The sequence below is a fragment of the Nomascus leucogenys genome, chromosome 17, assembly GCF_006542625.1.
Source record: "Nomascus leucogenys isolate Asia chromosome 17, Asia_NLE_v1, whole genome shotgun sequence".
Taxonomy (NCBI): domain Eukaryota; kingdom Metazoa; phylum Chordata; class Mammalia; order Primates; family Hylobatidae; genus Nomascus; species Nomascus leucogenys.
In genome coordinates, this window is record NC_044397.1 from 91,168,353 (window position 1) to 91,182,578 (window position 14,226).

The following is a 14,226-nucleotide window of genomic DNA, read 5'->3' on the forward strand; positions in this document are numbered from 1 at the left end:
AAGTTGTTTCTTTAAAAAGTGTCATGCTAGACGCAGTGGCTCATGCCTGTAATCCCAGCAATTTGGGAGGCCTAGGCGGGTGGATCACCTGAGGTCGAGGTCAGGAGTTTGAGACCAGCCTGGCCAACATGGTGAAACCCCATCTGTGCTAAAAATACAAAAATTAGCCAGGCTTGGTGGTGGGCGCCCGTAATCCCAGCTACTTGGGAGGCTGAGGCAGGAGAAGCCCTTGAACCCGGGAGGCGGAGGTTGCAGTGAGCTAAGACCATGCGACCGCACTCCAGCCTATAATTCAAGCCTGTGGTTCATGCCTGTGGTCCCAGTGCTCTGGGAGGTTGAGGCAGGAGAACTGCTTGAGGCCAGGAGTTTGAGACCAGCCTGGGCAACATAGCAAGACCCTATCTCTACAAAAAATCAAAAATTTTATTTTTTATTGATTATTATGATTATTATTATAAACAAACAGAGAAGGCCCTTCTAAACCCCACTATCTGTAGGGCCTGACGCCAGCCCTCAAACCCATCATATCCTTGCTATGAGCTGAGAAGGGGCTCAAGGTGATTGTTACAGGGGGTTCCGTTCCATTCCCCTAGGTCCAGCTCAACACTCCCCACCCTCACCCCACAGCTCCATGAGGTGGGGTTCCGAGTGAGCCCCAGACGCGGGGCTGTTCAGGGTGGAGGAGCCCCGTTACTATGGCAGTGCCTCCAGTCCCACTGCCCCCGCAGGGTTGGTTTATTTATTATTTATTTATATAATTTTTTTTTTTTTTTTTTTTTTTTTAGACAGTCTCCCTCTGTCGCCCAGGCTGGAGTGCAGTGGCGCAATCTCGGCTCACTGCAAGCTCCACCTCCCGGATTCACGCCATTCTCCTGCCTCAGCCTCCGGAGTAGCTGGGACTACAGGCACCCGCCACCACACCCGGCTAATTTTTTGTATTTTTCATAGAGACGGGGTTTCACCGTGTTAGCCAGGATGGTCTCGATCTCCTGACCTCGTGATCTGCCCACCTTGGCCTCCCAAAGTGCTGGGATTACAGGTGTGAGCCACCGCGCCCGGCCCCCGACAGGGTTTATAACAGGCATGCCCAAGGCCTTCAGCCCCGAGTGAGCCAGGGAGTGGTGGGTTCACAGGGGGCCATTTGTGGGGTTTCTGAGAAGGCACAGCTCCAATGATTCCTCCAACAGGGAAACACTGACTTGGACAGCCCCCGTCCAGGCTGGGACAGGGGAGGTGGCCAAGGTGAGAGGCTGGCCAGCTCTCGAGGCACAAGGGCCAGGCCTCTGACTGTAGAACCATCCCCCTGTCCCTGTCTGCTCCTTTTCTCTGTCCACCCTGCCCTGTAGCCTGCCCAATTTCCCCAGCCCTGGAGCTTCCCCCTCCACCCACCTCCTTCCTGCAGCTCTGGAATTCTTCCTAAATCTCAGAGTAGGGCATAGCCCTTACCTGCTGAGAACCAGCTGACAGCTCCTCAAAGCTCCCAGGACCAAGCCCCACACCTCACTTGGAGCCCTGACTCTTCCCTGTGGACCCCAATACCCTAAGGCCCCATCTCCTCCCTGGTGAACTCCTATACATCCCCCAAAGCCTGGCCCCCAAGCCCCTGCCTCTTCCCTGGTAAACTCCTACACATCCCATCACTTTGGCCCCCAAGTCTCTGCCTCCTCTGAGCCACAGGTTCCCCAGGCATCCCCATTGCTCCTCTGCTCCTCAGCTCTGCACCCCAACTGGTCTGCCTCACCCCAGGCCGCAGGTGAGGTCATGGGCCCAATTCCTTATCCACGGTGTCCCTGCAGACTCCAGAAACGTCTGCTGAATGAAGAGGCGAGTGTGGAAGAACTGGGGGAGGAGGGAGGGCCTGAGACCCGCCCCCGGTCTCTCTCACTGCCCCAGGCCCTGCTCAGCCTCCACTCCCACCCTAGCGCCAGGCTGCCAGCCTTGGAATGCCATGTGGGCACCCACCTACCCCAGGAGCCCCCACAAAGCTGGTCTTTGTGTGAGTTCAGACTCCGGGAAAAGTTCCAAACCCTCGGCCGCCCTCTGAGGTCAGGGCAGGCATGGGAATTACTGGATGGGCCGCCCCTGCCCTCCGACCTCGGTCACCAGACCCTGGCTCTGCGCAGGCCTGGGCCAGAAGAGGGGTGCTGTTGACTCAGTGCCACGTGGCAGGCCCTGAATCAGCGATGTGTGCTCACTTCGTCATCACCACCGTGTACTAGGCAGGTTGCCTGTTTTGCAGAAGAGACCACAAAGGCTCAGAGAGGCTGAGCCACTTCCCCAAGGCCACACAGCAATATAGTAACCACTGGCTCCCAACACCCTTGAACCCCAACTCCCTCTGCCTTCACCACCTAACACCCTCAACTGGCCGTGAGTCTTAGAGGGCAACCCTGATATTTAGGGTCTGCTCCCAGCTCTGGCCTCTGCAGCAAGCAACTTAACAACAATGTGCCTCAGTTTCCCCATCTGAAATATGGGGAAGATCGGAACTAACTTTGTCCTGGGGCAGAACCTTGTGACCAAACCGCAATGCCCCCTAAGCTGTGAGCTTCCTCTGGACGAGAGGCTGCAACCACTGCCTGGAATTCTACCCTTCCGTGCCCACCTCAGCTCTGTGAACTTGCAGACCTAGTTCTATCTCAGTGAGATTCTCTGTGCAAAAAAGAAAAGTTGGCCGGGTGCGGTGGCTCACACCTGTAATTCCCAGCACTTTCGAAAGCCGAGGCGGGAGGATCACGAGGTCAGGAGACTGAGAACATCCTAGCTAACACTGTGAAACCCCGTCTCTACTAAAAATACAAAAAATTAGCCAGGTGTGGTGGCACGTGCCTGTGATCCCAGCTACGTGGGAGGCTGAGGCAGGAGAATTACTTTGAACCTGGGAGGCGGAGCTTGCAGTGAGCCGCCGAGATCGCACCACTGCACTCCAGTCTGGGTGAGAGTGAGACTCCGTCTCAAAAACAAAATAAAAAAAGACACACATGGCTGGGTGTGGTGGCTCACACCTGTAATCCCAGCACTTTGAGAGGCCGAGGCGGGTGGATCACTTGAGGTCAGGAGTTCGAGACCAGCCTGGGCAACATGGTGAAACCCCGTCTCTACTAAAAATACAAAAATTAGCTGGGCATGGTGGCGGACGCCTGTAATCCCAGCTACTTGGGGGGCTGAGACAGGAGAATCACTTGAACCCAGGAGGCGTAGGTTGCAGTAGGTGAGATCATACCACTGGACTCCAGCCTGGGCAACAAGAGCGAAACCCTATCTCAAAAAAAAAAAAGGATGTTTGCAGATTCGAAGAGGGGTCTCCCGAGCCCCTGGGTCCAGCCTCCCCAGTTCATATATGAATAAACCGAGGGGGCTCGAAGAGGATAAGGCCTTTCTCTGCATCTGGGGATGAGGTTCCTGGACCTCATCGGCCCTGGAGCCCACGCCTTTCTGCCCATCTCGGGAGCTGCGTGACCCCAGGCAGGGCTGTGCCCCTCTGTGGGCCTTGACTTTCCCATCTGCAAGTCCTGAGGCTGGAGAAGTTGATTCCGGAGGGGAGTCAGGCCTGTTTACAGCTTCAGGAAGGGCCTGGGCTCCCAAGAGCAACCCCCACCCCCTGCAAGGCCAACAGGAAGAGGGATGGGGGGCAAGCAGCTGTGGCCTCCCTTCCTGGCCCCCACACTCCTAAGACGGCCAGGGCAGCCCCAGGACCTGCTGACACCTGGGGCAGCCCAGCTGCCTGGCCTTCCCCTTCCTCCTCCCTGACCCATTGTTCTGCCAGAAACGCTCCCATCCAGGCAGCCAGACAGGAGGATGACTGCTCTCCCAGGGGAACAGGACGAGGACCAAAATAAACCTGGGTCTTCCTTCCTGCAGGAGGCGGTGTAGCGGCCGCATCAGCCCTTACAGGGCAGGGGCCTTCCTAGGGACTGCCTGGGGCCTAGGGGCATCGCCCTCCAAATGCCAGGGCACCCCGCCATCGTCACAAGCACACACAGCCCGCTACAGCTTCTGGGATTCAGGTGTTAACACCCATTCAGTGGCTCAATGAACATTTATGGAGCACCAGCTGTCCTGGGGCAGAAGCTTGTAACCATACCCTAGTGTCCTGAGCCAGCGACCTGTGCCTATTCGTCATTCCCACCTGGCGCTGGCCAGGGTGCCTGTTTTGCAGAAGAGACCACAAAGGCACTGGGGATACAGCAGGCATCAAAACAGATCCCATCCCTGCCTTGCTGGGGCCCTGGCCTTCTAGACCCCAAGCTGCCTCCTCATTACAAAATCATCTGGGCCGGGCAAGGTGGCTCACACCTGTAATCCCAACTCTTTAAGAGGCCAAGGCGGGAGGAGTGCTTGAACTGGGGAGTTCAAGACCAGCCTGGGCAACACAGCAAGATCCCATCTCTAAAAAAAAAAATTGTTTTTAATTAGCTGGGCATGGTGGCGGGGGTCTGTGGTCCCAGGTACTCGGGAGGCTGAGAGGGGGAGAATCGCTTGAGCCCAGGAAGTCAAGGCTGCAGTGAGCTATGATCACACCACTGCACTCCAGCCTGAGCAACAGAGCAAGACCCTGTCTCAAAAGGAAAAAAAAAAAAAAAGCCAGGTGCACTGGCTCACGCCTGTAATCCCAGCACTTTGGGAAGCTGAGGTGGGCAGATCACCTGAGGTGAAGAGTTGAGATCAGCCTGGCCAACATGGTGAAACCTTATCTCTACTAAAAATACAAAAAATTAGCCGGGCATGGTGGCAGGCACCTGTAATCCCAGCTACTCTGGAGGCTGAGGCAGGAGGATCATTTGAACCCGGGAGGTGGAGGTTGCAGTGACAGTGAGCTGAGGTCTCCAGCCTGGGTGATAGAGTGAGACTTCGTCACAAAAAAAAAAAAAAAAACAACAGTCTGACGGCTCCTCAGACATCTAAACACGGAGTTACCATAGGACCCAGCAATTCCACTTTGGGGGATCTACCCAAGAGAAACGCAAGCATACACCATGCAAACACTTGTTTTGCACGTCATGGTTTACAGCAGCATGACCCAGGGTAGCCTGCAAGTGGAAGCAACTCAGATGTCCATATGTCCATTAATGGGTGAATGAATAAACACAATGAGATCCGTCCAAACAATGGAATGTTCTCTAGCCATAAAAGGAGCGAGGCTTACACACAAGCTCCAGCGTGGATGCACCTTGAGGACATCATTCCCAGTGACAGAAGCCAGACACACAAGGCCACACAGTGTGTGATCCCACTTCTATGAAATGTTCAGGAAGGGCCGGGCGCGGTGGCTCACGCCTGTAATCCCAGCACTTTGGGAGGCCGAGGCGGGCAGATCACAACGTCAGGAGATCGAGACCAGCCTGGCTAACACGGTGAAACCCCGTCTCTACTAAAAATACAAAACATTAGCCGGGCACGGTGGCGGGCGCCTGTAGTCCCGGCCACTCGGGAGGCTGAGGCAGGAGAATGGCGTGAACCCGGGAAGCGGAGCTTGCAGTGAGCCAAGATCGCATCACTGCACTCCAGCCTGGGCGACAGAGCGAGACTCCATCTCAAAAAAAACAAAAAACAAAAAACGTTCAGGAGAGGCCTGTCCACAGGGGCAGAAAGCGGATTCACGGGTGCTGGAAACTGGAAGAGGGGAAAATGGAAAGCGATTGCTAAATTGGGAACCAGGTTTTTTTGGGGTGAGTGGTAACGGAATGTTCTGGAATTAGAGATTCCAGAAATTTATGATGGTCACATACCTTTCTGGTTATAAATTGTACACTTTAAAACAATGATTGGCCAGGTGCGGTGGCTCATGCCTGTAATCCCAGCAGTTTGGGAGGCAGAGGCAGGAGGATCACTTGAGGCCAGGAGTTCAAGACCAGCCTGGCCAACATAGTGAAACCTGGACTCAACTGAAAAAAAAAAAAAGTTGGCCGGGCGTGGTGGCGAGCACCTGTAATTCCAGCTACTCAGGAGACTGAGGCAGGAGAATCGCTTGAACCCGGGAGGCGGAGGTTGCAGGGAGTCGAGATTGCGCCACTGCACTCCAGCCTGGGTGCAAAAACTGTTCCCCTGCTGGAAGGAGGAGGTGCCAGTAACCAATAAATAGAAACAAACAAGTTAATTTCAGGAAGAGAGATATGGGCCATGGGGGCGGGGGATGAAGTTCAGGGTAACCAGGAGGGCCTCTCTAGGGAGGGGCTGGGCCGGTTGAACTGGGCCTGCAATGACAGGGTCTGCGGGAAGATGCTCCAGGCAAAGGGCACAGCCTGTGCAAAGGCCCTGGGGCAGGGCTGTGTCACGCTTGTTACAGGAACAGCCAGGAGGCCTCAGCCCTGTCCACAGCCTCTGTCCAGGTCCATCCACAGCTCTGAGGTCTCCCTGCTGTGACCCTTGGCAGGCCCCGTGCACGGGGACAGCTTTCCCATCTGTAAAATGAGTGACCAGGCACCAACTCCCTGGCTCTGGCTCCCTTGACTCTTCCCCTGGTCCCTATATTCTTTTTTTTTTTTTTTTTTTGAGACAGATCCTCCTGCCTCAGCCCCACAAAGTGCTGGGACTACAGGCATGAGCTACCACCCCCGGCTTAAATGTACTTTATTTAACTATAAGTTTATGTATATATGTATGTATGTTTGTCTGTATATATGTTTGTATGTATTTTGAGATGGAGTATTGCTCTGTCTCCCATGCTGGAGTGCAGTGGCCAAATCTCAGCTCACTGCAACCTCTGCCTCCCAGGTTCAAGTGATTCACCTGCCTCAGCCTCAGCCTCCCAAGTAGCTAGGACTACAGGTGCGTGCCACCACACCCGGCTGGTGTATTTTTATTTGTACAAAAATACAAATTTGTGTATTTTTAGTAGAGATGGGGTTTGGCCATGTCGGCCAGGCTGGTCTCGAACTCCTGGCCTCAAGTGATCTACTCGCCTCGGCCTCCCAAATTGCTGGCATTACAGGTGAGAGCCACCACACCCAGCCTTAACTATAAGTTTATATTCTCCCACGTTAAATAATGGCTGCGTTTAACTACCAGATGGCAAAATTCCTGAAAACACAGGAGGTGGCTCTGGTGAGCTGGCTGCAATTACGTCACAAGTCCCTGCCATCCCCACCCCTGTCCCATGAATTCTTCATGCCCCTCACAGAGAGTGTCAATAATTGATGGATCTGTTCAGCAGGGCCACGCCAGCGGCTCCATCTGTCTTGTCTCAGCCCCGGCTGCGCTCCAGGGGCCCAGGGGGGCCTCAGGCCTCTTCCCACCGAGGCCAGTGATCCCAGGCCTCATCCCACCAACTCCCAGGGTCCCACTGCACCAAGCCCTTTAAGACCCATGACTCACAGGCTGGGCACGGTGGCTTACGCCTGTAATCCCAGCACTTTGGGAGGCCGAGGTGGGCAGATCACCTCAGGTTGGGAGTTCAAGACCAGCCTGGCCAACATGGTGAAACCCCATCTCTACTAAAAATACAGAAATTAACAGTGTGTGGCACAACCCTGTAATCCCAGCTACTCGGGAGGCTGCATCAGTGAGACTCTGTCTCAAAAAAAAAAAAAAAAAAAAATCCATGACTCAGGCCTTGCAAGTTGGTGTCCATTTTATTTTTATTTATTCTTTTTTTTTTAAGACAAGGTTTACTCTGTTGCCCAGGCTGGAGTGCAGTGGTACCATTATAGCTCACCATAGCCTCGACCTCCTGGGCTCAAGTGATCCTCCCACCTCAGCCTCCTGAGTAGCTGGGACTACGGGTATGTGCCACCATGCCTGGTTATTTTTTTTTTTTCTTTGTACAGATGGCGTCTTGCTATGTTGCCCAGGCTAGTCTCGAACTCCTGGGCTCAAGTGATCCTCCCGCCTTGACCTCCCAAAGTGCTGGGATTGCAGGCATGAGCTGCCACACTTGGCCAGTGTCCATTTTATTTTATTTTTATTTTTTTGAGACAGAGTTTCACTCTTGTTGCCCAGTCTGGAGTGCAATGGCGTGATCTCAGCTCACTGCAACCTCTGCCTCCTGGGTTCAAGCGATTCTCCTGCCTCAGCCTCCCAAGTAGCTGGGATTACAGGCATGCGCCACCACGCCCGGTTAATTTTGTATTTTTAGTAGAAACGGGGCTTCTCCATGTTGGTCAGGCTGGTCTCGAATTCCTGACCTCAGGTGATCCGCCCGCCTCAGCCACCCAAAGTGCTGAGATTACAGGCATGAGCCACTGTGACTGGCCAATTTTGTTTTTTATTTATTTTTTGAGACGGAGTCCCGCTCTGTTGCGCGATCTCAACCCACTGCAACCTCCACCTCTCGGGTTCAAGCAATTCTCCTGCCTCAGCCTTCCAAATAGCTGGGATTACAGGCACCTGCCACCATGCCTGGCTAAGTTTTGTATTTTTAGTAGAGATGGGGTTTTGCCACGTTGGCCAGGCTGGTCTCCTCCTGGGCTCAAGCGATCCTCCTGCCTCAGCCTCCCAAAATGCTAGGATTACAGGCGTGAGCCGCCACACTTGGCCAGTGTCCATTTTAGTTATGGCAAAAGAGAGAGGGGAATCTGTTGGCCCAAGTTGGGGGTGACATCAGTTGTTCTCAAACTGGGTTCCCCAGAACCCTCAGGACCACCCCATGGATGGGTAGGGGCCAGCTGCCTGCTGGGTTGTGGCAGGGAGCCTGGACACTTTCTACTGTGGCCAGATTTCCACTGGAGAAAGGGTTCGAGGGCCAAACATGAATTATCGGTTACCCACAGCCCATGACTCTGCAGAGGAGGGGACAGGCTTGCCTCAGCCCAAGCAATAGGTTCTCACAGTGCAGAGGATTCTAGGATCACCTGGCAGGAGGTGCATCCAGCCCATAAATGTGTCCCAACGCAACCTACTTCTTTTTTTTTTTTTTTTTGAGACAGAGTCTCACTCTGTTGCCCAGGCTGGAGTGCAGCGGCACGACCTTGGCTCACTGCAACCTCTGCCTCCTGGGTTCAGGTGATTCTCCTGCCTCAGCCTCCTGAGTAGCTGGGATTACAGGCACGCGCCACCATGCCTGAGTAATTTTTGTATTTTTAGTAGAGACGGGGTTTCACCATGTTGGTCAGGCTGGTCTCCAACTCCTGACCTCAGGTGATCCACCTGCCTCAGCCTCCCAAAGTGCTGGGATTACATGAGCCACCGTGCCTGGCCTAACGCAACCCGCTTCTTATCTCCCCCACAGCCTCCATCCTGGTCCCCTCGTCCCTCGGCACCATCTATCCCCATGCCCCTGTCTATCCTCCCTGTAGCAGCCAACGGGTGCCTGTGAGTACGAGTCAGGTTCCCTCCTTCCCCTGCCCACCACCCTCCATGGCTCCCACCTTCCTTGGGGTCAAAGCCAAGTGTTCCTGGCAGCCCATAAAATCCTGCACACCCTGCCCTGTCCCCTCCCTGCCTCCCCTCCCCTCCCCTCCTCCCTCCCTCCTCCTCCTCACTGCTCCAGCCCCATGGGCCTCCTTGCTGCTCCTCCACCATGCCAGGCGCCAACCTGCCCCAGGGCCTTTACACAACCTGTGCCCTCTGCCTGAGCTGCTCTTCCCCCAGGTCTCCACAGGGCTGTTTCTTTCTTGTCATCCAGGTCTGGGTTTTTACATGGCCCCTCCTCAGGAGGCCCTCCCAGATCCCCCATGTGTTTTACTTATTTTATGTGTATATTTTAAATTTTTTTTTTTTGAGACGGAGTCTCACACTCTGTCAACCCAGGCTGGAGTGCAGTGGTGCGATCTCGGCTCACTGCAACCTCTGCCTCCTGGGTTTAAGTGTTTCTCATGCCTCAGCCTCCTGAGTAGCTGGATTCAGGCACTCACCGCCATGCCCGCCTCATTTTTGTATTTTTAGTAGAGACAGGGTTTTGCCCTCTTGGCCAGGCTGGTCTCAAATTCCTGACCTCAGGTGATCTGGCCACCTCGGCCTCCCAAAGTGCTGGGATTACAGGCGTGAGCCATGGCGCCCAGCCAATTCTCTTCTTTTTCTTTGAGACAGGGTCTCACTCCCATCGCCCAGGCTGAAGTGCAGTGGCATGATCTCCGCTCATTGCAGCCTCAACCTCCCACTCTGGCTGGGACTACAGGCCCGCGCCACCACACCTGGCTAATTTTTTTTTTCTTTGTTTTAAGTAGAGACAGGGTTTCACCATGTTGCCCAGGCTGGGAAATTCTCTAGATGGACCTGCAAGTTTTGGGTTATAGGGAAACTGAGTCAGAGAGGGTCAGGAGCTTGCCTGTTTCTAAAGCAGTGATGTGGCAGAATCAGAATTTGAACCCAGCCTTTAACCTAGCGCAATCCTTTCCTCATCCTAGTCAATGGCACATTTGGGGTTCAAGTCTCCTCTCTCCCAGAGCCCACCCCAGAGGGGAAGGATCGAAGCCTTAGGAAGCTTCTAGAAGTACTATGTCCTGTAATCCCCTCCTCGGGCTTTTGACAATGTCTTACTGAATCTCCCCCACCCCTCAAAGCACCCTCCCTCCCCCCAGTTATCTCAGCCCCACAAGAAAAAGGAGATGACCAGCCCCATTGGACAGATGGGGAAACTGAGGCCTAGAAGCTGGGGATTTACAAGATCCCAAGAACTCTGCCAGAGGTCCCTGCATCAAAGCTCGAGCGGGTGTGATTCCAGGGAGGGGTCCTGAGTGGTGTTGGGAGATGCTGGGAAGGGGCAGGCACGCTGTGGAACTGGGCAGTTCCTGCCTCTCGCTCTGCCTCCTTGCCCCGCTCCCCGTCTGTAACACCAGAGGCTGTACCTGGGCAAGTGTGAGTCATTTTTTAGCGTTGACGTCTCTCTGGGAGGAGTGTTTCCCTGTCAACAGCTGGAGTTTTGTCCTCAAGGCACCCTTTCGTGGCCCCATTGGACAGACAGGGACACTGAGGCCTCCGGAACCCACCATACTGAATTGTCAAGCAATCAAAAGACCCCTCACCCAACTGGGCTGACCCCGGGGGGAACGGGGATGGGGAAACGGAGGCTCTGGGGGCACCTGACCGTCGGTCCAAGGCCACACAGCAGGAAGGGCCATACCGCGGGGCCTCAGACCTGCACCCGTCTGCAGAGCCACCCCACCATCAGAGCAGGGTTCAAGTCCACCCCGGCCCCGTATTCCCCGCAGGGGTCCAGGCACTCACCCACCACCTGTATCCCAGGCTGCTCCAGCCTCTGGCCAGTGCCCGATTCACCCAGGTGTTTGTGTGGCTGGAGACAGCCCTTTGTTCACCGTTTCCATAGGTACAGCGTCCGTGAGCGGCCCCTCCTCTGCCCCTCCCAGCCCTTGCCTGTGCAGGTCCGGGGCCCAGCCCATCCAGGGAGCTTGTTATGTTTCAAAGTTGGCGCCCTCGGACCTGCCGTAGTGGCAGAGGGCACAGCCCATGCAAAGGCCCTGAGACAGGACCTTGCCTGGGGTGTTGGAGGAACAGGAGGAGGCCAGTGTGACTGGGGCAGAGCCACAGCGAGAGTCAGGCGGGTTATGAGCAGGGCCTGTATTCCTGCATCTGATCCCCCAGCAGCCCTCAACTCGGGGAGTTACGACCCACTCCTCTTTTACAGATGAGGAAACTGAGGCTCCGCAGAATTGAAAAACTGGTTCAAGATATCATGCGGGTGGCAGAGCTCAAACCTAGATTGGTCCAAGCTCCGCCACCACTGGGCTGGCCCTGCTGGGGCCTCCCAAGGCGTTCATCACCCCCAGCTGAGCTGGGACTGGCTCAGGAAATAAACTCTGGCGGCCTGTTTACACCTGGGGCTGCCCCTCCACCAGCCCTTCCCCCCACCTTAGAGAAGGTGCTGGGAAATGTGAGGATGCAGAGAAAACAGATTCTGTCCTGCCTCTGCCCCCAGTTCCCTGGCCAAACATTGGAAGCATTGGCCTCTTTCTAGGCTTTAGTTTACCATCCCAGGAAATGGGCCTAGTTCGACTTCACAGAAAAGGCCAGGAGGCGACAGATGTCCTTCAGATCACCTGCTAATTACCTTAGCAGCGACGGTCCCAGTTCACAGCTGGCAAAACTGAGGTCAAGGCCCCACAGGCCACTTGGGAGCTCGTTAGGGGCCAGTCTGGGTGGGCCCGGGCTGGCCTAGGCCTGGCTCCCCGCCACCGATGCCTGGACCGATGCCTGGTTTAGCCAGAAGCTACAGTCATGCCCACCTCCGCACGGCTGGCCCAGCTGCCCACCCCCTGGAATGCCCTCAGGGTTCTGGAATCTGGCCTGAGCACCTGCGCCCTGAAGTTAAAGGGGGCAGAGTCCACTAGAGCCCACATGGGGGATGGGGGTGCTGGTCCCAGAGCAAAGCCCCACGCCAACGGGGGCAATTGAGACTCAACCTGTCTCCCCCAACCTATACAGCGAGAGTGACAGAGAGACAGAGGGAAACTGAGGCAGGAATGCAGACGGACAGGCGTTGGGGTGCAGAAGCATTAAGGGGCGGGAGAGACAGAGGGCGGCCAGGTGGCCCCGGGATGCGCTGAAATGGGGGGCGCCCCGGCACTGCGCGCTCACCTGCTCTCGGAGCAGAGTCCGTACGTCCAACCGTCGGGGGTCCGTCCGGCCGCCTCCGTGGGCCGGGGCCGTTGCCGCGGCGGTGGGAGCAGCGCCGGAGCCGGAGCCGGGGCCGGGGCCGGGGCGGGGCGGGCAGCGCGGCCCCGCCCTCCACTCGCCTGGCCCCTCGGCAGACCACGCCCTCCACTCGCCCCGCCCGCGCGGAGGGGACTGGAGAGTTGCCAGGCATGAGGGGGCGGGCCAAGCGCTCGGGATTAGCCAATGACAGGGCGGGCAATGTACGAAAAGGCCAATGGGAGCAGGGCACTGCGATGGGAGGAGGTGGGGGAAGGGGCGGAGCCTGGGGCGGGGTCAGGCGGCTCAAGGGGATTCCTCCGGAATCGCGAAGGGGCCCGGATGCGGGGGCGAGGCTGTCGTGGGGGTGCCGGCCGCAGAAAAGGGAAGAGATAAGAGTACGAGACAGACAGAGAACCTGGGGAGGGGGGCACAGAGACACCAACAGGAAGAGACCAGAGAGCCAAAAGGCAAAACAGACCAACCACGTGGTTCTGCACGGGCCCCTTCCTCCTCCTGGGGCTAGTTTAGCCACCTGGATAATAGGAATTTCGGCAGAAGCGTGTTTCTCAAAGTACGGCCTCGAGGAACCCTTCGCGTCAGAAAGATCTGAAAGTCCATTTAAAAATGCAGATTCCAACTAGGCGTGGTGCCTCACGCCTGGAATCCCAGCACTTTGGGAGGCCGAGGCAGGAGGATACCTTGAGCCCAGGAGTTTGAAACCAGCCTGGGCAACCTAGGGAGACCTTGTTTCTACAAAAAAAAAAAAAAAAAAAAAGAAGAAGAACAAAATAAGTTAAAAATTTAAAAATACAGATTTCTGTGCCACCAGAAGGGATGAATCTAACCCAGGATTGTGGGGCTATAGATAAATCTTTGGGGTGAGGTGGAGGGCTCCTGGAGACACCATCAGAGGATCCCCAGGTCCAGCCTCGATTTCCGTAGGAATGAGCCTGCAGGACACACAGGAGCCTCCCGGCTGCGCAGCGCCAGCTGGGGCCCCCCGGGGAGGATGCAGCTGTGAGTCCTGGGAACCAGGCCCTGGAGCTGCTCCCAGGTCCCCTGCAGCTCCATTTCCGCTCTTCGGCCCCAACTCTGGGTCCCGGTTGCAGCTAGGGCCTAGGGAGCCCATAGCAACCTCGCTGCTTCTTCCTCCAGGAAACCAGACAACAAATTGTTGAGGGCCTGTTGTGTGTCCTGACCTGCACACGGGATTCAGGGAGACCGAGGCACAGGCCTCAAGAGGCAAAAGTAAGTTAAATATCTCATTGACTGGGCCCAGTGGCTCACCTCTGTAATCCCAGCACTTTGGGAGGCCGAGGTGGGCGGATCACCTGAGGTCAGGAGTTTGAGACCAGCCTGGACAACATGGTGAAACCCCGTCTCTACTAAAAATACAAAAATTAGCCGGGTGTGGTGGCACATGCCTGTAATCCCAGCTACTCAGGAGGCTGAGGCAGGGGAATCGCTTGAACTCTGGAGGCGGAGGTTGCAGTGACCCAAGATCGGACCACTGCACTCCAGCCTGGGCACAGAGCAAAATTCCATCTCAAAAAATAAAACATACCAAAAAAAAATTAGCTGGGCATGGTGGTGCACGCCTGTAGTCCCAGCTACTCGGGAGGCTGAGGCGCGAGAATTGCTTGAACCCCGGAGGCAGAGATTGCAGTGAGCCAAGATCGTGGCACTGCACTCCAGCCT

At 55.8% G+C, this 14,226-nt stretch overlaps 1 protein-coding gene across 2 annotated transcripts in view; it reads right to left on the bottom strand.

Moving 5' to 3' along the window:
- Positions 1 to 12,590, bottom strand: part of TNFAIP8L1 (TNF alpha induced protein 8 like 1) — a 16,364-nt gene extending 3,774 nt beyond the window's left edge. The window contains exon 1 of one of the 2 annotated variants that reach the window (XM_012503472.2): positions 12,472 to 12,590. The gene's annotated coding sequence lies outside the window, so the exon portion shown is untranslated. Of the gene's footprint in view, positions 1 to 11,944; positions 12,088 to 12,471 lie in introns of those variants that run through there. The other variant, XM_030795977.1, reaches the window with a different exon arrangement.
- Positions 12,591 to 14,226: the final 1,636 nt, after the last annotated feature.